The following is a 23195-nucleotide window of genomic DNA, read 5'->3' as shown; positions in this document are numbered from 1 at the left end:
ACCCAACAGGAAGCTCTGCAGTAAAACAGCCAGACTTTTTATATTACTGAGCTCAGTAATTGGCTGGGGCAAATGTCTGAGAAGAGCATGACCAAAGACAGATCCAAAAGGCACCATAGCTGAATGTTATCAGCTAAATCCACCACTTGAGGTTGAAAAACAAGCTCTTTCATGAGGGGAGGTTCAAGCAGTGCATTCTTGACCTCTATTCTTTCTTGGTCTTTATGTGTTTATGACTTTATTATGGCCTCAGAAGGAGATATATTCAGGCCTGTTTTAATATGCTCAAAATATATTTTATGAAGATAGTAAGTTTTCTAAGTGCTAAAACTATTTTTCTCCAGTAATATACTAAGTGAAAATCTTAAATGTACGTGAAATGGAAAATTTTAAGTAATGTGATTATTAGAACTGTAATATTGATGCATTATTTTTTCTTAAAATTAAGTAAATAATTAATTAATTAGTTTGCAAACAGATTTTTAAGGTTGGAGTAAAAATCGTTCTAAAATGTTTAAGTTAAACTTGCCATTTTTAAATGTGATGCAATATGTATCATTTTAGCAAAAATACTCAGTTTTTTACATATTTCCTTTTATATCTTTGCATACAATTGGAGATTTTGCTTGGCTGATATATATATATCACTTCTCTTTGAGCTCCCCATGCAGCCCTTATTATGTTGTCACTAATCCTAATGTCTAGACAGATTTGTTGAGGAGAATAACAACATTATTACTTATATGATTTTATTACAAGTCTGGTATACATAGGAAGACCTCCTCAGCCTGTTGTACACTTTTATTTTTCCTACTGTAGATTTTTTTGTGTGTCACAAAAAATCTGCTCTTGTGATTGCAGTACATTCTCAGCAAACCACTTAAGCCTCAAGGCTTCTATTTTGTGGCTGAGCATGCAGTCATATGGCCCTTGAGTCATTTTTACTACTATCAAATACAATATAACCTCCAGTATCATCTTTCTATCTTCTATCACAGATGGTATTAAACCTCAGAACCCAAAACAAACAAACAAACAACAACAACAAAAACTCACAGAGAGAAAACATGCACAGGTATCATGAAACTAAATCTTTGATCTGGATATTGGAAAAACCTAGGATTTGAAAACTCTTGTAGAAATTATAAGATCAATGTGATGCTGAACTCAGTATATCAGACTGAGGGCCATAATAGTTCAAGTTCATCATTGCTGCAGTATTAAAAAAGAAAAAAAAAACTGTTAGGCATCAGATTATAATGAGTGAAATCTAATTAATAAAATTAAATTTTTTAAAATTAGAATTTGGATCATTAAAAAATGTTAAAAGATCACACATAATGTTAAAAGATCACACATTGTGATATCAATTAATTTATTTTTATAAATGCTCTATTGTTAGTAATTTGTTTGAAAGCCAAAACAAATTTAACAAAACAAACCCCAAAAGTATTTATACTTTTAACATAAAAATAAGAAGTATTGCTTGTGCTTAATGTGCCCACTCAATGAACTACCATAGTGATTTTACAGATGCCTATTTGGATATTTCTTTTTCTAATCCTCCCAGAAAACAGAGATCAACTTCTGGTGAAAAACGCAGGAGTTTTCTAAAGAATTTAGAAAGTGGGAGGAACATGCATACTCAATGTTGTAATTGAACATATATTCCATGAGTATTTGGAGTGGTTCTGAGTGAGAAATAGAAACCCTTCAAAAGCAATAATATAGCTCTTTATATTTTCAAAGATGTCTATATGTAGGAAAGACTGAGAAAAAAAGCTATATGTGGACGTAATGTTAAAACTGTTCTCACTTATAATCTTCATAACTGACTAATTAAACAATGACTTGACTGTGATATCTAGATTGTTTCTTGCCTCTTATAAAATTAATTATCAACCAAACAGATTGAAATTGAAGGGTTACTAGCATTATTTTTTTTTAAATTAAAAACATTTTCTAGAGTAGTTTTTGATTTATAAGGAAATTGAGGAAATACTGTTTGATATATTCATGTACTTTTTTCTCTCACAAAGAATTTCCTTGTCCCTTAACATTCTGAATCAGCCTGGTACAGGTGTTACTATTCTTGCACCAATATTAGTAAATTATTATTGATGAAATCTGATCACTGCTGTAAAGATTCACTCTGTGTATTACACAGTTCCATGTGTTCTGGCAAGTGCCATGTTTATACCATTATGTCATGTAGATATAAAATTTCCCTGTGCTTCTTCAAACCCTTGATAACACAGGGTCAAAAAGATGGGTTTACCTTCTCCACAGATTTGCTTTTCTCAATGTCATACAATTGGAATCATATGTAAATACTTCTCAAATTTACTTGTTTCACTTAGTAATATACATTAAGACACCTTTATGTTTTTTCATGGCTTAAGAACATTTTTTTGCATTGAATAATAATAAATTTTAGGACAAACAACGAAAATAAATGATTTACCTATTGAAGGGCAATTGATTGTTTTCAGATTTGGGCATTTATGAAGAAACTACTATAAATAGGGGCTGGGGATATGGCTCAAGCTGTAACCTGATTGCCTGGCATGTGCGGGGTACTGGGATCGATCCTCAGCACCACATAAAAATAAAATAAAGATGCTGTGTCCACCGAAAACTAAAAAATAAATATTAAAAAACTCTCTCTCTCTCCTCTCTCTCTCTCTTTCTCTTTTAAAAAAAGAAACTACTATAAACATTTGTATACAGATTTTTGTGTGGTAATAAATTTTAACTCAATTGGTAAATGCCTTGGAATGTTATTATTAGATAATATGTTTCACTTTGTGAGAAACTTCCAAATTATCTTCCAAAGTAGACGTACTATTTTTCATTCCCATAAACAATGAATGAGAGCGCCACACCCTCATTACCATTTGAGTTACCAAAGTTTTTCTTTTTGTACCAAATATATAATATGTATATGATGCTATATTGCTTTTATTCATAATTTCTTTTTTTTTTAAAGAGAGAGTGAGAGAGGAGAGAGAGAGAGAGAAGAGAATTTTTAATATTTATTTTTTTAGTTCTCGGCAGACACAACATCTTTGTTGGTATGTGGTGCTGAGGATCGAACCCGGGCCGCACGCATGCCAGGCGAGCGCGCTACCGCTTGAGCCACATCCCCAGCCCCTATTCATAATTTCTTAATGAAATATGATATTAAGCATTTTTTGTATGCTGTTGTCTGTATATACCTTTGATAAGGTATGAATTCAGAGCCTTCACCCATTGTTTTGGTTGACTTGTTTTCTTATTGAAAATTGAGTTTCATGGGCTTTTTGTAGATTGTAAGTATAATACCTTTATCACATATGAATTTTGAAAATGCATACTCCCAGACTATGAATTTAATCTTAATCTTTTGAACACTATCTTTCTAAGAGAAGCAGATTTAAATATTATTAAAGTCCAAGTTACTTACTATTTCAGTCATATGTCATACTTTTGTCGTTATATTGAAAAGCTCACCAACAAATTAAGTTTACCTAAATTGTCTCCTATGATATCTACCAGAAGCAGTTTTGTATTTTATGTTTTGGTTGTTGATTCATTTTGAGGGTTTTTTGTCTTTGTTTTTTGTTTTGTGAAAGATGAGAAGTAAGCATCTAGATTCTTTTCATTTTGTCAGATGAAAGTCCAATTGTTCAAACATCATTGGTTAGAAATACTATCCTTTCTCCATTGAATTACCTTTTCTACTTTGTCAATTACAAGTTGTCTATGTTTGTTTTGGTGTACTTCCAGGTTCTTTTTTTGTTTGTTTGTTTTAGTAGTCAGTTTGTTCTTTTGCCAATATCATACTATTGTGACTAATGTGGTTTCATAGTAAACCTCAATGTAGAATGTGCCAGTCCTTTATTGTAGTTATACTGGGTTGGGAATTGTGTGTCTTTGGCTATCACATTTAAAAGATATGATTAGCTTGCTTATAGCCACAAAATAATTTTCTGATAATTTTTTATGGTATTGACTTGGATGTATACACCAAGTTTGGAAGAACTGACAACTTAACAGTATTGAATCTTTCTATCCATGAACATGAATGTTTCTCCAGTTACTTAGATGATGTTTGATTTCTTTCATCAGCATTTTGTAGTTTACCTTATAAAGACATTATACATATTTTGTTAGATTTACACCTATTACATTGTTTTGTTAATACACTAATTTTATTTTCAATTCGCAATTGATATTTGAATATTATCTTATATCTTGAAATCATTTTATAATCTCTTATTAGTTCTGGAAGTTGTTTTTTATTAATTATTTGGAATTATATATAATCATGCACCTTGAAAAGTTAAGAGGTTTATTCCCTCCTTTCCAAGTTATATTTTTTTAATTTTATTTTTTTTGTCTTGCTGCATTAGCTAAAACTTTGAGTACCATATTGAATAACAGTAATGACTGCAGATAGCTTTCCTTCTTTACAAACCTAAGAATCTTCTACTTTTTCAAAATTATGTGTATTTTCCTTTTCTGGGTGGAGTGTGTGTGCGTGTGTGTGTGTGTGTGTGTGTGTGTGTGTGTGTGCATTGAGTTAATTTTCTGAGAGCTTTAATCATAAATGAGAACTGCTTTTTTTTTTTCTTTCTTTTTTTTTTTTTTTTTTTTTACTGGGGAACCCAGGGACACTCAACTGAGTTACAACCCCAGCCCCATTTTGTATTTTATTTAGAGACAGGGTATCAAGGAGTTGCTTGCACCTGGCAGTTACTGAGGCTAGCTTTGAACTCAAGATCCTCCAGCCTCAGCCTCCCAAGCTGCTGGGATTATAGGAGTGCACCACTGTGCCCAGTGAGTACTGGATTTTGTCAAAAAATTTTCTGTACATATTGATTTATCATAAGATTTTTCTTCATTAGCATTACTTTATAATCATTTAATGTATATAGGATGATTTTTTTAATTTTTTTTTATTTTTTTAGTTGTCAATGGACTTTATTCATACAATTGAACCCAGTGTCTCATACATGAGAGGTAAACACTATACCACTGAGCCACAACCCAAGCCCCACAGGATCAATATTGATGGCTCCTTTTACATTTCTGATATTAGAAATTTGTGCCTTCACATTTTTTTTCTTCTTTTGCATGGGTACAAGCCCATTAAATTTGCAGTTTTTTTTTCAAAGAATCACTTTTTAGTGTCATTGATTTTCCTTATAGATTCACTTTTTAAATTTCATTGGTTTTTGTTCTAAATTTTAGTGTTCTATATTCTTTGCATTTAATTAAATCTTTTTTTCAGACAATGATGCTTAGATTAGGGATTTAATATTTTTTCTTTTTTAATATATGCAATCAATAATATAAACATCTCTCTAACTCCTGGTTTTACTTCATCCCACAACTTTTGATTATTTTTATTATTTTTATTCATTCAAAATATTCAAAAATTTCTCCTGATACTTCTTTGTCCCATCTGTTATTTAGAAGACAATTGTTAAATCTCCAAATATTTAGTAATTTTCAGCTATCTTTTGCTTATTGATTTGTATTTTGATCCTGTTATGGCCTAAATGAATACATTATGTGATTCCTTTTTCAAATTTGTGAAAGTTTATTTTATGGCCTTGAATGAATTCTATCCTAAAGTTCCATGTGAGCTTAAGAAGAATGCATGTATTGCTATTTTTGGATGAAGCATTCTACAACTGGTACTTAGATACAGTTGATTGATGGTGCTGTTAAATTCAACTACATCTTTGCTGATTTTATGCTTGATATGTTTATTAATTACTTAAGTATTTAGCTCTCAGAGCATATTTGTCTGTCCCTTCTTACATTTTAATTTTTCACCACATATTTTGAGTTCCATGGTAAGGAGTTTAAACAATTGTTATGACTTTATATAAGACTTGACTTCTTAATAATTAACTGATATCATCTTTTCATCCTTAATAATTTATATTGTTCTAAAGTCAGGTTTACCTGAAATTAATATAACTATAATAGGTTTATTTGATTTTTATTAGCCTGATATAAACACTTTCATCCCCTTACCTTTAACCTACTTGTCTACTGCTAAATGGGTTTTTTAGATAAAATTTGCTTATTTATTTCTTAATTTACTCTGAAAATCTTTTAGTTAGCATATTTTACCATTTACATTTAAATGATTACTAATTAATTGTATTGATATTTAAATGTTTATTATTATTTCCTATTTCTTTCCAAAAATCACTAAAAACAGATTTCTATTTTATATTTATATATATAGTTTCTTTCAAAACCTTAAATATTGACTGCACTTTTTACTTGCTTTCATAGTATCTAAACTTAAGTCAGATTCAATTCAATTCTTGCACCTCTACAAGTAAAATTGTGTTTGTCTTTCTTTTCTCCACCTACTTAACCCCAGCTTCTTCTAATATTTTCATTTTGAGTTTCTTCAATCTGAATAGGACATTCACTGGTACAAGTTTTTCCTATGATTTGTTTTTTCATTATTTATCTTGCTTTGCGTTCTCTGAGTACCTATGGTGGGTGCCTTTTATTAATGTTAATTTTTGAAGATCATCTGATTATTTCTTCAAATATTTCCTGTTTATTTCTCTTCACCACTTTTTTTGTTTTGTGCCAGGGATTGAACTCAGGGACACTTGACCACTGAGCCACATATCCACCCCTATTTTGTATTTTATTTAGAGACAGGGTCTCACTGAGTTGCTTACACCCTTCTTTTTACTGAGGGTGGTTTTGAACTCTTAATCCTCCTGCTTCAGCCTCCTGAGCCACTGGGATTACAGGTATGAGCCACTATGCCTGCCTGTCTTCATCTACTTTTATTTTCTTCTGCATATGGTTACATCTTTGACAATTGTTCCACAGGTCTCAGAAGTTCTTTTTCTCTTTTAAAAATATTTTTTTCTCCGTGATTTCCTGTTTGGAAAACTATAACTAGCATATCATCAGCCTCATTGATTCTTTTCTCATCTTTGTCCAGTCATTTAAAGTTTCCGTCAAAGGCATACTTTATTTCTTGTTCAGTATTTTTGATTTCTAGTGTTTTTAAAAAATTTATTCTTAGGTTTTTCATTTGTTTATATTACTCTTCTCTACTTAGATGTTTTAAATTTTTTTCCATTAGATCCCTCAGCATTGTTAGGGTTCAGAAAACAATCTCTCAAAGTTTGCTACTTTCATATGCTGGGTACATTGAACTGAAGGATATTGGAAGGGGCTGAAAAGAAGTTTCTTTTTGCCATTTTCCTAATCTCCTTAGTCCCCCAATTCAGGCCATAAAAACCTAAGAATTCATCTTCCTCAAGGTGATTAATAAAAACCTGTATCTCTTTTCTCCACTGCCAACTATAAAATCTAGAAATATTATTCTAACTACTTCCTCCCACTTTTCTCTAAGAACTGACCTTGAAGAAAATCTCTGACCTCCCTTTTCTGACAGATTATAAAGCCCTTACTCCAGAAGAGGATAATATCCTATACCCAGGAGAAAGAAATGCAACAGAAATTTCAAGTAGAAGCTGAATAGATAGTTTTTGCTGAGTGTACCTTTCAGACTAATGATGTTGAACATTTTTTCATATATATTTTTGGTCATTTGTATTTCTTGAGAAGTTTCTATTCAATTCATTTGCCCGTTGATTAACTGGGTTATTTGATTTGGGGTAGAAAGTTGAGTTCTTTGTATATTCTAGATGTTAATCCTCTACCAGAAGAGTAGCTAGCAAAGGTTTTCTCCCATTCTGCAGGTTCTTTGTTCACATTCCTAATTGTTTCATTTTCTATACAGAAACTTTTTAATTTGATACCATTCTATTTATTAAAACTCGTGGCATTACTTCCTGAGTTTTAGGGGTCCTCTTGAGAAATTCATTGCCTGAGCCTGTATGCTGGCATATTAAGCCTATGCTTTTTTCTAGGAGTTTCTTAGGTTTTGATCTAATTCCTAGGTTTTTGGTCAGGGTAAAAAATAAGGGTCTTGTTTCATATTATACCCATGGATAACCAGTTGTCTCAGCACCATTTGTTAAAAATGCTGTCTTTTCTATAACGTCTGCTTTGTCTCCTTTGTCAAATATCAGATGACTGTGCCTGTGTGGGTTTATCTCTGTGTATTCTATTCTGAACTATAGGTCTATATGTCTGGTCTTATGGCAGCACCTTGAAGTTTTTGTTATCACAGCTCTGTAGTATAATTTGAAATCAGGTATTGTGATGTCTTTAGCATTTTTTTTTTTTTTTGGCATAGAATTGCTTTGACTATTCTGGGTCTTTCAGTCTTCCAAATGAATTTTAGGACTTTTTTTTCTAGCTCTGTGAAGAATGTCATTGTGTTTTGATGGGGATAGCATTAAATTTGTATAATGCTTTTAGTAGTATGGCCATTTTGACAATTAATTCTGCCAATTCTTGTACATGTTAGGTCTTTTCATCTTTTTGTATCTTTAATTTTTTTCTTCAATATTGTTTAGTTTTCATTGTAGAGGTCTTTCACCCCCTTCATTAGGTTTATTTCTATATATTTTATCTTACCTTATTTTTTTGAGAATATTGTGAATAGAATTGTTTTCCTGATTTCTCAGAAGATAAATGAAAAAAGAAAACAAAACAAACAAGAAAGGAAAGAAGAACAGACTGAGGCTTACCTAAGACTACATGCAGGGAGATTTAATCCTTATATTAAATCACACTTATATTTAAGTTTGTCTACCAGTTTGTGGCTCCAGTGGCAGCTCCTTTAGATTTCAGAGGTGATTCATTGTATTTGCCAATAATTCCATTTTCCAGGGTGGTGGTTTGCTCTCTGACTTCAATTATCTGATGAATCTACGAAAAAACAATAATTATTAATATTTTTATATATCTATGTGTGTGTATATATATGTTTTCATTTATATATATGTGTGTATAAAATATATATATATTTTCACTTCATATATATATAAATACACACACACACACACACACACACACACACACACACACACACACATATATATATTTATTTAACTTGAGGAGAAGAGTTATGAATTCCAAACACTACACGTCTGAAGTTGGAAGTCATGGAACAAAAGTTGAAAATCTGCAACAGTTTTTCAAAAATCGAATAACAGCTTTGATGGCTTTTGAACTTTCTAAAATTTGCTTTCTCTAAAGTTAACTCACAAAGTTCCTTGCTCATTTATTTATATAAGACCTTAAACGTATGCATTTGTTATCAAATACAACTTTACATATATTTCAATGTTTACTGTTATGTTGATTAAATCTTTGTTATTTTTCTTCAGTCTTCTTTATTATTACTTATTATAACATGATGTTTCTGAGAACTGAGGTATGTTAACTGTATTGTTTATAAGCAAATACATTTCAGAAAATGAATTATAGTTTTATCCTATTTTGATTATGAAAATCTATTTCAAAGTTTTATTCATTCTCTGTGTAAACATATCTTAAGAAAACCTTAGTTTATGGCTAGTTTTACAATCTTTTTTGGTGAATCATTAATCAATAAATTTTATGCACCTTAATATAATCAACATGAATTTTAAAGAGTACTTTGACTGTACCAACTTACTTTTGTTTTTCAAGTACCATGATCTGTAAAGGAGAATCAAATATTTGTCATTTTAAGTACACTCCAAATCAAGGTAAGGCTGTGTTTTTGCATCGTCTATCTTCATGCATACTAATAAAGGCACTTAATACATTATGCTTCAGGGGATATTGCTTTCATATCTAGCTCCCTACATTTGTTATTTTTCTGTGGATGCTAATCAATTTCACACATTGTGCCGAGGGACTCCGACCTATTATAGAGGAGAGATTTGACAAATAGGTACATTAAAGCAAAATAATTCAAAACTGCCAGTTTATTTATAAACAACTCCATGACTTCTGGAATAAGGCAGAATGCTATCATTCTAAAAGCTAATACCATTAATTTAATAGAAAATACCATAGTATTTCAGTGACAACAGATTTGTTATATTCTTCAACCTTGAAGATTATCGAAAATTGTTCATATCTTTCGCAAGGGGAAAGGAAACAAAATAAAATAAAACCCCACAAGATTCAATGTGTATTAACTCTCAAATAACTGATGTCTCCCAATTTCAAGCTACAATTATGACTTACCCATGCCACTACAATAGTGCCCTTTGTCTCTTATTCCAATCTTCACCTTACCATTCCAGTGGACTCTGCAAAGCTGGTGGATATTACCACATTCAAGCTTAAAACTTTGGAAAAGTTTTATTCCTGTTTATTTAATTTTAATTATTTACAAATGACCAGCTAGGACCAATGTGGCCTGGATTCTGCTTAACTCTCAAACTTCATATTTTCTTGGTGTTCATTCCATCAACAGCAGTTTGCCTGTTTCCTGAAGGTGAATGCTTCCAACTCTAGATCCCAAATTTGATATGCATTGGTCCTTCAATTCAGAACATTATGGCATTGGCTCCTTTGCTGGCTTGCATACAGGTGTATTAGTTAGTTGTTACTTTCAATAAATGACCTGAAGCATAGTGGGGTGAAACTAACATTACTTCTTATGATTTCATAGATTGGTTGGAGGTCCTCTTGGTCTGTGAGATTTCAGTGAGCCCCCATGGTCTCTGTCACATATTTTGGTCTTTAGCTAAGAAAGCAGCTTTATTCATAACTTTGATGCATTTGGTCTCAGATCCATAGCTCCTAGGCACAAGCAGGCACTTTCAAACCATTTCATTTGCCCTTCTTGGTATTGTCCCATTGGTGTAAGCAAGTCATATGGTCAACCACACTCAGGAGGAGATAGAAATTAACTCCACTCTTTTATAGAAGTAGAGGAAAGGTGATAGAAAAAAAAGGAAGGAAGGAAGGAAGGAAGAAGATTATATAGATAGGAAGAATAGTTAAAGTTATTTTTGCAAAATACCACACCACCTTTCTAACTTCCTTCAATTTTTTTCTCTTTGGAAAGAGAGATTCTTTCTGAACCAACCCACTCCATCAACAAGTCAAGTTTTGTGAACTTTTGTATCCTCATAGAACCATGTGGTTTTCCTTTGTGGCACTGATTATATTTTGAAAGTATGCATATTATAATACATAAAGTATTATTTTATTTACTTAATGGCTGTAAGATCAATATAAATTTTTATTAGAATAAACAATTTCTGAAAATTTAATAAATAATACATAAATACATATAAACTATGTCTTTGTGAGTGTATGGAATAGACTTTTTTTTCTTTTGAACAATGTATTGGTTACATATTTTTATTTTGGTGAAACAAAACTAATGTATTAACTTTGAAAAAGATTATACTAAAAAGAGGATTAAATAAAACTGAACCACTTGAAGTAGGTCAGGGAAGTGTCTGTGAAATGCACTTTGTATCTTGCACATATGGTGTTTACTCTTTAGCACAAAGAAAGAGGTTTATCAGAGCATATATTCATATATTTTATCTCTGTCTTAAAAGTAAGTTCTCAAGCACACAAATATTCAAGTAATATCATTAAATAAAGTGTATTCTGAGCAATTTAAATTTCTCATCAAAATATTACTGATCAAAGATGAAAGATTTTCTTAAATAAGTCCCTCTATAGCAGAGAAATCAATGTTAGGTATCTCTTGACTTAGTGTCTAAGTCAGCTTCCTCTCTACTGCACCTTAAAAATAAGTTTATCTCTGTACCTGTTTATAATAAATATATAGAGGGGTATTATTAATCAACACATGTAAAACCTCTTAGAAAACAATGTCTTACAAGCAATATTCCTAATAATATTTGGTTGCACATGTTCTTTGTGTCTTTTCCCCCAAAATACTCAACTTATTTGGTATTTTTCTAAATACAAAATTAATTCTCCCCAGGAGAGTTCTACTGGATTCTTCTTGGATTGTAACAAAATGGTAAAATGCATGGTAGGGAGAAGAGGAGGAAGAGTGTTACAGGGACATAAAGAGGCTGTCATGGGAGGAAAGACAACCCAGATCTGGAAATAAAGAATGGAGATTTTAGGCCACGAACAGTGGCACACATCTGTAATCCCAGCAGTCTGGAAGGCTGAGGCAGGAGCACTGTGAGTTCAAAGCCAGCCTAAGTAACAGCAAGGCGCTAAGTGACTCAGTGAGACCTTGTCTCTAAATAAAATACAAAATACTGCTGGGGATGTGGCTCAGTTGTTGAGTGCCTCTGAGTTCAATCCCTGGTATCAAAAAAAAAAAAAAAAAGGAGATTTCAGAGATTTGAAAATAGAATGTGAATCAAATCTAAGTAGAAGAGGTATTACTAACACTGAAAAGTCAATACTACCAGGAAATAATAGCCATTGAGTACTTCAGTTCTGGATATAAATAGGGAACAAAGGTTAGATGTGTGGGTATTGAGGCTGTCAGACAGCTTGTAGATGAGTAATAAATAAAGGAAAATGATAATTTGTAAAACTTGGTGAGATAAAATTATTAAAAAATCCAGGGCTGGGTTTGTGGCTCAATGGTAGAGAGCTCACCTAGCATGTGTGAAGCACTGGGTTTAATCCTCAGCACCACATAAAACTAAAATAAAGGTAAGGTATATATAGCCATAAATGTATTCCTGACTGCTTACATTTAAAAATAGTTTATGCATATTTATAAATACATTTATGTGAATATATACATGTAATTCATTGAAGAGACTATATATAAAATCTATAATGAAAGAGTATGCAGGCTGCTTTGTATCACCAAAATAGAAATTTGAATAGATTAGAAAAAAACTACCTGTTTATAGTCAGTAATATAAAATATTATAATCAATGTTGTTAATATTTATGCTTATTTTGTCTAAAAGAAACATTTTTCAGAAATGCAAAGTGGAGCTTTGTATTTAACAAGAGACTCAACCTAATTACTCAGTATATTTTATTTTACTTTTTTTATCATGCAATTAGTTTTCATGTTATTATTGCTTTCTGGAGGAGAACATTAAACATTTAAATGTATTTTTAGTAGCTTGCAGTTTAAATCCGATGGAGGACATGGCCATTACACATTTTTGAATAGATTGCTATCCTTTGAACTCATTTGTTTATTTGCTCATTTTCCAGCAGATGGTGCCCTTGCAACAGTTATTCATTTTTCTCTTTACATGATTGGGGTAAAAGAGACATTACTATTTTATTCTCTTTGTAATGGTATTAATCAGTAGGGACATCATTTGTGAAGATGCTCTGTCCTTCCTTCCATAATTTTCTAAATCAGTTTGTTTCAAAACATCAAGTTTTTTTCCAATGAATATAAAATTATGATTGTTTTTCCTGTCTCCTTCCTCCTGAAGAGCTATAGTTGGTTCTTCTTCTGTCTTCAAAAAGTAAACTGTTTCTATTCTGTAATCAGTTTTTTCCCCCTTTACTAGAAATCCGGAAATAGCTAAGCTATGACTTACAGTTGTTTTTTTCTTTTAATTTTTTAAGTTGTTGATAGACCTTTATTATATTTATTTATATGCAGTGCTGAGAATCGAACCCAGTGCCTCACACATGCCAGGCAAGTGGGCTACCACTGAACCACAGCCCCAGCCCCCCTTGCTTTTAAAAATCTTTTATCAAAATCTGCTCTCTTGGGCTGGGGATGTGTTTCAAGTGGTAGTGCACTTGCGTGGAATGCATGAGGCCCAGGTTCAATCCTTAGTACCACATAGAAACAAAGATGTTATGTCCGCCGAAAACTAAAAAAAAAAAAAAAAAAAAAAAAAAATTAAAATTCTTTCTCTCTCTCTCTCTCTCTCTCTCTTTAAAAAAAAAATCTACGCTCTTCTCTAAAAGATTACAGTCTTGGGGCTGGGGTTATAGTTCAATTGTAGATTGATTGACCTGCTCATGTGAGACATTGGGTTTGATCTGCAGCACCACATAAAAATAAATAAAGATATTGTGTCCATCTTTTTAAAAAATCTTAAAAAAAGATTACAATCTTGCCTTAGATTCCCATTTGATTCTGATAGTTTGCCTTTTGTATTTCACCATCCAGTATTGCAGACCTAGTATTGCTTCTTTCATTTACTTGTTTTTTCAATTTAGTAAGTGTTATTCTTTAGTTGTATAATGAATTTTTAAGCATTGCCTTACACTTGTTTTTGCAAAAACCCTTGTATTGTTTTGTACTTAATAAAAATTAATAAATTTTACATGTTATTTATAGTTTTAAATCATTTTTTATTTGTGTTCTTATGTCAACATTTTCCTAGTCCTGGAATTCATACTATTATTTTTATCTACAATGTGGTCAGTTTATTTAACATTATTCTTTTCATGGCCTTTATCACCAGCCTATACCTTGCTATTATAAAAAAACACCTAAACTGACCCTAACATTATCTAATCTCACTCAAGTCTAAACATTTAACTAATTAATTAATGCATACTTTCATTCAACATTTGTTTCCTGGTTTCATATTGATTTGAGGGTACTTTATAATATAGCAAAATCATGCAAATACAGCATAAAATATTTGCTGTATGATAAAACTAATTTCTTAATTGGAAAAGTTGTTGATTTTGTTCATTTATATTTTTTCTCTTAATTTGTAAAACAACTATTTCCAATCAATATTATAATTGTTAGCTTAAAAATATGTCTAAACTCTCAGCAAATGAAGGGACATATTTAATTCCAGAATGATATCAGCAGTAAAAAGCAATGGATGCTCCTTTTTTTTTTAACAAATGGTATAGAAGATTATGCCTCCCCAATGATATTTTACTGGATTCTTATCATGACCCTTCTATTCCCCCATTACCACTAATAGAAGGCTTTTAATACAACAACATTTAAAAAGAACCAAAATTATATTATAAATCTTATGGGGATTCATAAGAGGATTGTAAGATAGAGGTTAGAAGGGAAAATGAAATTATTTAGAGAGAATATGGGAGAGTTTATTATAGCAGAAGTATGCTTTGTTATTGAATCTCATACTAGAAAATGACAAATTATTATTTTCCAGTTGTAAAGATGATTTTTCTCTTGACAAAATTCCATTGAGTTGTAGATGAATCTCATTGATGAGACATTGAAATATAGAGTGGAATGACTATTAAGAAAGCAATATGTAAATACAAAACTAATATGGATAAAAATTTTAAATATAAAGTACTTACTTAATATATTTATACACATATTTTAAATATTTGAAAAATATAGTAAATATGAAGGAAATGTAAAAAACACAGTTAATAAAACCAGTATTTTTATTAGCTGGTGTATTTTTTTAAGGCTTCTGTAACAAAGTAACAGAATCTGGATATTTAAAAAAATTAATGAGATGAAGAGAGAGCCTACATTTTGGAAGCAAATTTTTTTCACATGCACGTCAGATAAAGCACTAAACTCTGGGATATATAAAGAAAAAAACTTAGCACGTGCGCACACACACACACACACACACACACATATACACACACAAGTAACCCAATCAATAAATGGGCTAAGGAGCACCACAGACACTTCTCAAAAGAAGATATACAATTGATCAACAAATGTATGAAAAAAATGTTCAACACTTCTAGTAATTAGAGAAATGCAAATCAAAACTATTCTAAGATTTCATCTCATTCTAGTCAGAATGGCAATTATCAAGAATACAAACAACAATAAGTGTTGGCGAGGATGTGGGGGAAAAGGCACACTCATACATTGTTGGTGCAGACAATCTGGAAGCAGTATTGAGATTCCTTAGAAAATTTGGAATAGAACCACCATTTGACCCAGCTATCCCACTCCTTGGTCTATACCCAAAGGATTTAAAAACAGCATACTACAGGGACATACCACATCAATGTTTATAGCAGCACAATAGCCAGACAGGGAGGGAAACTAACCTAGATGTCCTTCTGTAGATGAATGGATAAAGAAACTGTGGTATATATACACAATGGAATATTACTCAGCAATAAAAGAGAATAAAATTATGACATTTTCAGGTAAATGTTTGGAGTTGGAGAATATCATGCTAAGCAAAGTAAGCCAAACCCAAAAAAACAAAGGCTGAATGTTTTCTCTGATAAGTGGATGTTAATACATAATGAGGAGGGGGACATGGGATGAGAGGAGGACCTTTGGATTAAACAAAGGGGAAGGAGTGGAGGGGAGAGGGCATGGGGATAGGAAAGATGGTGCAATGAGACAGACATCAATACCTTAGGCACATGTATGATTTCAGGAATTGTGTGACCCTACTTTGGGTACACCTAGAGAAGTGAAAATATGTGCTGCCTTTGTGTACAATGAATTGAAGAGCATTCTGCTATCATGTGTAACTGATTAGAAAAAATAAATAAATAATTCTGTGAGAATACTTGAAACTGGAAAAGTTTGAATCCAGGTGTTAGAAGAGCTATACGCCTTGACACGTGATTGAAAGGAATATTTCTTGACTCTTCCCACTTCCAGCAGCCTCAGGTAATTCTTAGATATGGCAGCATTGATCCAATCTCTGTCCTATTATCATGTCATTCTTATCCCTGTGTATCCTTACATATCTTTTACATTTGTTCTTCACAGCATGTACCCCTCTCTTATAAGGACATTGTAGATTAAGGACCTACTCTACTTCAGATCTAATGCTACATAAGTTTACCTGTAATGACATTATTTGCAATGAAATTTTTACTCTGAGGTACTATGTGTTAGTACTGCAACACAATCTTTTTTGAGAGATGCAAATCAATCTATGATGCTTACAAAAAATGTACTAAATTTTATGTATTTCTACCAAGACTTTTCTAATAAAAAATGTTGACCTTTTTGTTAAAAAGAATGATAGATGCTCCAAAAAAGTAATAAATAAAAAATAATAAAAAGTTGTAACAACTTTAACTTCTAATTATTTCATCAATGTAATGAAAGATAATAATATAAGTGGTATCCTTCCCAACAAAATTAGATGAGATGTGAAAAATAGAGTTTCCTTTGAAGGCAAAATATTTTAGAGAAAATTCCAGTTCTGCAAACTACTGGCTTTATTTATTTGATGTAGTCATAAAATTATTTCATCTCCTTTTCCCTTTTTGCATATTAATGACTATAATAAATATTTTTAGAAAGTTTCAATAAGGTAATGAATTTGCAAATGCTTTTAAGAGCAAGTTATTAAAAGTTCTAAACTGTATGATCATTAGACTATTAATTTCACTTTTAGTAATTGCTTTTTAAATGTATTAATAAGCAGGAGAAATGGGCATGAGTTATAAAGATAAAATTTTAAAAAAGACTATGACAATATACAGCTTGAGTTTAGTTATGGAGTACTGAAAAGACTACTATTTTGTATGTTTAAAAACTGTCTTAAGGCACTTTTTAAATTAACATCAGATTTGTTAATTATACTCTAAAGTAATGCACTTGTTTTTTTTTTTTTTAAGGAATCAACACCTTTTGAGATTACATGCTTTGTGAAATTACAAATTAGGGCAATTAAATTTTGCTCTGTAGTAGAAAGCATATCAATGTCACTTCCTTTTAATATATAACCATGGTTGATTAAATAAGCCATGGCTTGTATATGCTATTGCTTTTTCTTCTGTGAAGTGTTTGATTCGGTTTATGTGCACACTAATTTGATACTCTACTTGCTATTTTCTGAATGTTGGTGTCCTCTCAAAATTCATACTTTGATACGTACACCTCAATGCATTAGTATTAAGATGTGGAGGCCTTCCATTGATTGGTCATGAGGGCAGAGCTCTTATGAATGAAATTATTGCACTTTAAAAGCAACCTGAGGGAATTTGTTAGAAATAAGTGTAGGAGATTTAATCCATGGGGTAGAAAGTAAATACTCACCAGATCTCGTACATCCCAACCTCCAGGTACTTGAAAAATAAATTTCTGAGTGTTTTATAAATTACTGACAGAGGTATTTTGTTATGGAAGTCAACTGGACTACAGCAGAAACTGGTGCCAGAATGTACAGCAGCTGTAACAAATACAAACATGAAGGGAGTTTTGTTACTGGGTTCTGGATAGATGATGGAAGAAACTGGAAATCCAAACAAGGAAAAGCCTGTATTGCCATGAATAAAGCATTAAGGGAAGTTCTGAGGAGGACCCAGAAGAAGAGGAAAGTTGTAGAGAAAGCATCAATCTTCTTATATATTACATAAGAAGTCAAGAAAATGTTGGTGGAAGTACAGACAGTAAACCCATTCTGATTAGATGTCAGACAGAAATAAGAAACAAATAACAAATTAGAAGAAAGATGTTTCTTCTTATAAAGTAGAAAATAACTGGGCCAAAGTAGGTTCATATCCTAATGATGTGTGGAAGGTGGAGCTTGTGTGAGATGAAATTGGACATTTGACAGGTGAATTATCTAAGCAAAGTTTTTAAGGAATGTCTTTCCTTGAATATTTACAATAAAACAAGACATTAATGATTTAAAGATGGAATTTATAATCGAAATGAAAGCAGAACTCAAATATTTAAAAAATTCTCAATCTAGTCATATTATACAGAAGGAAAAGACGACATTTGGGGGAAGAGCAACAAGTTTTGCATTTGATATGAAGACTGATATGCATGGGTAGAATGTAAGTGCCATTCATTAAGACAAAGGAGGAGTGACTCCAAACACATTCTGGAGATCACTGGGTCTTCCATTACCATCACACCCAGAGTACCAAGGCCTAGGTAACAGAAAGATTTAAGTTTGAAACTTTAGGCACCCCAACAACCTCAGCACTGAAGCCAGAATTAAAGACAGTCAGAATATATATATAATCAAATAATTGGGTAGGATATAGCGAATGAAGGCCAATTTGGGTCCATGAAGTTGGAGACTTCCAACTTTCAATTTTCTGAGGGACTGAAATGTTAATGCCTTGGGCTGGGGATGTGGCTCAAGCGGTAGCACGCTAACCTGGCGTTCGTGCGGCCCGGGTTCGATCCTCAGCACCACATGCAAACAAAGATGTTGTGTCCGCCGAAAACTAAAACAATAAATATTAAAATTCTCTCTCTCTCTCTCTCTCTCTGTAAAAAAAAAAGTAAAACCCCTCATTTACTGTAAAACTTCTAATAATGTATAACATGCTAACAACATTTTAAAAAGAAATTGTTATTACAATTCTCAAACTGATTCTTCTAAATATATTTTATTAAGCGTGGTCACTTACTTAAACCAAAACATTTTCCCTCTTATTAATGCCAATAGATAACTGTCACTTTATAATTAATAAAGAAAATAAATTTCTAGCAATTAGAGATATCATTTTAAATGTGTAAAAAGTTACTAAGATAAAAGAGGCAGATCTCAAGTATATTAAGAGATAAAAAAAATACACAATGTAAATAAGTAGAGGAACAAACACATTTACATTATTTCTATAAATTAATTAAGCAGGTTTAATAGTATATAATAACTTTATTGAATACTGTATATAGTGTTTCAGCAAGATAATTTTGAGGAAATATCTTACTACTTTATAGCAGACAGCAGACCAAATTCCCTCTTGTAGCATCTTCAAATTTACATCCCTTGAACACAAATTCCAAAAACATTTGAAAGGAAATGTAAAAGATTATCTCATAAAAATATGGTTAAGGGCTGGGGATATGGCTCAAGTGGTAGCACGCTCGCCTGGCATGCGTGTGGCCCGGGTTCGATTCTCAGCACCACATACAAACAAAGATGTTGAGTCTCTCTCTCACACACACACACACACTCTCTCTCTCTCTCTCTCTCTCTCTCTCTCTCTCTCTTTAAAAAAATAAAAATATGGTTAAATTTTGGTTGGAATATTATCTGAAGATAGTCAAGGTTTAAGGCCCCATTGCTTTCTGAACTTTTTAAAAAAATTCATAGTTTCTGAGAAAATGTGATTGTTCAGATATGCTTTGATATTGAATTGAATATCATCATCATTTTAAGTTTACAGGCAATAGCTAATTTTCACTTTTCTCAAAAATGACTAGATTAAATAAGTGAAAACATTATTCCTCAGTAATCAGTGAAAGGAGCACCATCTGTTAAATTTTTAATGTTGTAATATTTGTAATTGTTTGAATATAGAATAGTAACATAGATCAGTAATGTATTGATTTTAATAATCAATATATTATTGCATATAATTCACTGATATATTCGTATTTCCATCATTATGTGGTTCATTAAAAAATTAATTCATTTCTGTTGTTATAAATAGACACATTCAGATAATTCATGTTTTGAGAACTCACTTCAAAGAATAATATCAAGATAATTAGGTGACATTCAAAGAAATTCTATTTTGCATTACAAGGCAGTGTTTAATCAACATAATTAATTCCACTTATTTGTATTGGTGTAAACATTTACACATGAGGTTTTTATCTTACCTGTGTTCTATATATTTACACAGCTGTGTTAGTCTTACCCAGTCAATAAATATTCAAATGCTGACAACATGGGATTTGATGATAGCAAGGCTTTCTTTATAACAAATAATAATCAAATGATGGGGAAGGTACAAGAATGTTAATACTAAATAAGTATAAAATAAGGTAAGATGCAGTAATAAAAAAGAGTAATTCAAATCCCACTACTGTTCCTTATTAATTAGTATTGTAAATTAAGATAAAAATTATACTAATATTATGTTGAACATTAATATGAAAATTACACTCATTTCACTACATTATCTTCATGGAAAATTATTATAAGTTATCTGACACATAGAAAGTTCTCTGAAAAGTATTGTTCATTATTGATAAAAATCCTTGCAACATAAATAATGTGGAAATTCAATGTACAATTATGGCTATCAGAAAAAGTACTGGGAGAAGATAATAAGTACATAATAAAAATTTTAAATGAAGCATCTCTTGTAAGAGAAATATATTTAACTATAAAGTAATAAGGGATAACTTTGAAATTTATGTTTGTACAGAATTTCAATTCAGGAGAATTTTATCATAAGATTTATATTTTCAGAACTTATGTTTAGTGTGGATTAGGGTGTAGAGTCAGAAAATAAGAAATGACCATATTTTATGATTTGCACATTAGACCAGGTGAAAAGCTGATAATAATGGAAAGAGAAGATAGCTGAGAAAATATTGTGAAGAAAATCAATCTAGTATATAAGGACGGACTGTAGGAGAAGATACACACACACACACACACACACACACACACACACATACACACACACACACACACACACATACACACACACACACACACACATGCTAAGATAATCCTGCCTTGTTAACTTTGTGAATAACATCTTAAGGAAAACAAAGAGGAATACTTGCTTTCAAGATCAGAAAATGAGTCCACCTGTGGTCATATTGACGATTCCATGATATTCAATGCAGGTATCCATCAAGCAGTTGGAAATGACATGGAGATCAAGCAGTAAACTGAGACAAGTTATTTAATTTATAATTCACCCTTATGGAGGAAAGAACTTTAGTTGAAGCTGGATTTCCATTATATCCTTACTGCTCCATTTACTCTCTGCAAATTTGAGCTATACATTTATCTATTTAATTATATATTACAGGTATTTACCAAGGATATGTAGTTTCTATTTTACACTCCCCCCCCCTAAAAATAAGGTATTCTCAAAGAGATATCTCTCCCCTTTTACTTTCTTTTTTCACATTTTCAATGTTGTCAATTTCCTTAGAATCAGTTGAGATGTAGGTTTTGAACAAGTTGCTTTATTGAAGAAATATTCTCAGGAGAAAGAAAGTGAGGCAAGTTAGATAAGGCAGGGAAAAAGCTAAGCAAGACTATGTCCATACTGATCTCAAAGGACCAAATAATAGTATATTTTCCGGAAAAATTCCTTCCAAGAATGGTGAATAATTTTGTTTTACTTTGTGTCAGTTATTGGTTCTGGCTGTGTTCTCTCTTGAGATTGGTAAGCATGAACTCCCAAGGCTCCACAGCTCTCATTTATTAAAAAAGAGAGTGATTCTTCCACAAAGGCAAAAGGATGACGTGGAGATGGGAATTCTTCCCAGTCAACTCCCACAGCACAGTAGAATCACTATCCTCATAAAAGGAAATTTAGCTGGAGGTCAAATACATTTGGGCATCACTTTGAAACTGGGTACTTAGAAAAGAAAAATGGCATTACAGGGAAACTATCTAAAACTTATTTCCACCTTCTCATAGAAATTGACATATAAAGGATGACTGTTGTTTTACATAAAACCTAATTCAAAGCATTCATTGCCTCGGCCATATTTGGAGAACATTTGTTTTTTCTTCGTTTTCTTTTGGGAGTTGTCATAGAATGTTAAATATGGTTTTACATAAGGTTTTTACACAAGTCTTTACATAAGGTTTTAAATAAGTGTATAGCAACTAATAAAGTACTTTAAAGCATCCAACTATGAAATGTTTTCAAATATTTAGAAAATCACTGAAATGATTGTTTAATGAAATGTGGACACTAATATTTGAGGAAAAAAGTAAAATCAAACAGGTTAAAGTCAGACTGAGGAACCCCAAATACTGGCCTGAAATGACATGAGAGATAAGTCTTCAGTCATGTCTACCTCTTAATAAACCTTTGACGCTGTGCAGGCTGTACACCATTTCCCAGCACACAGTCACGTGTCACTATGTGACAGGCCAAAATTTGCTGCATCCTGCAATTCACACCCTGAGAGAGACAGTTCACATTACAGTAGAGCATTCTAATCCTTTACAGTCACCATTGTCATTTTTGCCACTAACTCCTTTCCTCCCTTAACAATTTCCTTGTAGTTGTCTTTTCCCACCTTCCTTTCTGGGAACAGCTTCATGTATATTCTTTAAATTACCCAATCCTTCACTTACCAGACAACCTCTTTCCCAGTATGCCCCCATAAAATTCTTGACATGCAGCTGACATAATGCCCCCACCCAGTTGTGGATTTTGCCATTAAAATTTGTTTGAAATCTGTAGACTCTAACAGATATTTCAGTCTGCCTGAAATCTGTGGCTCTTGTGTTGCAACTCTCATCAGTCCAAATAAACTATTTGTTTCTTAATTTGAGCCTCATTTTCTGCTCATATGCTACATATTTATGAATACCTTTTTGAGTATGATGTTTTCATAATTTCTAATACTACCAAAGTATTTTCCTCATTTTTTCTAAGCCTGGTTAATATAGGTTTTGTGTGCATCTATATATTACATCCTTGTATAAAAAAGTATAGGAAACAATAATATATATTTCTGAGCTATGTAT

The sequence above is a fragment of the Spermophilus citellus genome (genome assembly GCF_964194105.1).
Source record: "Spermophilus citellus genome assembly, chromosome: 8".
NCBI classification, from domain to species: Eukaryota; Metazoa; Chordata; class Mammalia; order Rodentia; family Sciuridae; genus Spermophilus; species Spermophilus citellus.
The sequence above is the reverse complement of the archived record's forward strand: the minus strand, read 5'-3'. Positions refer to the sequence as shown.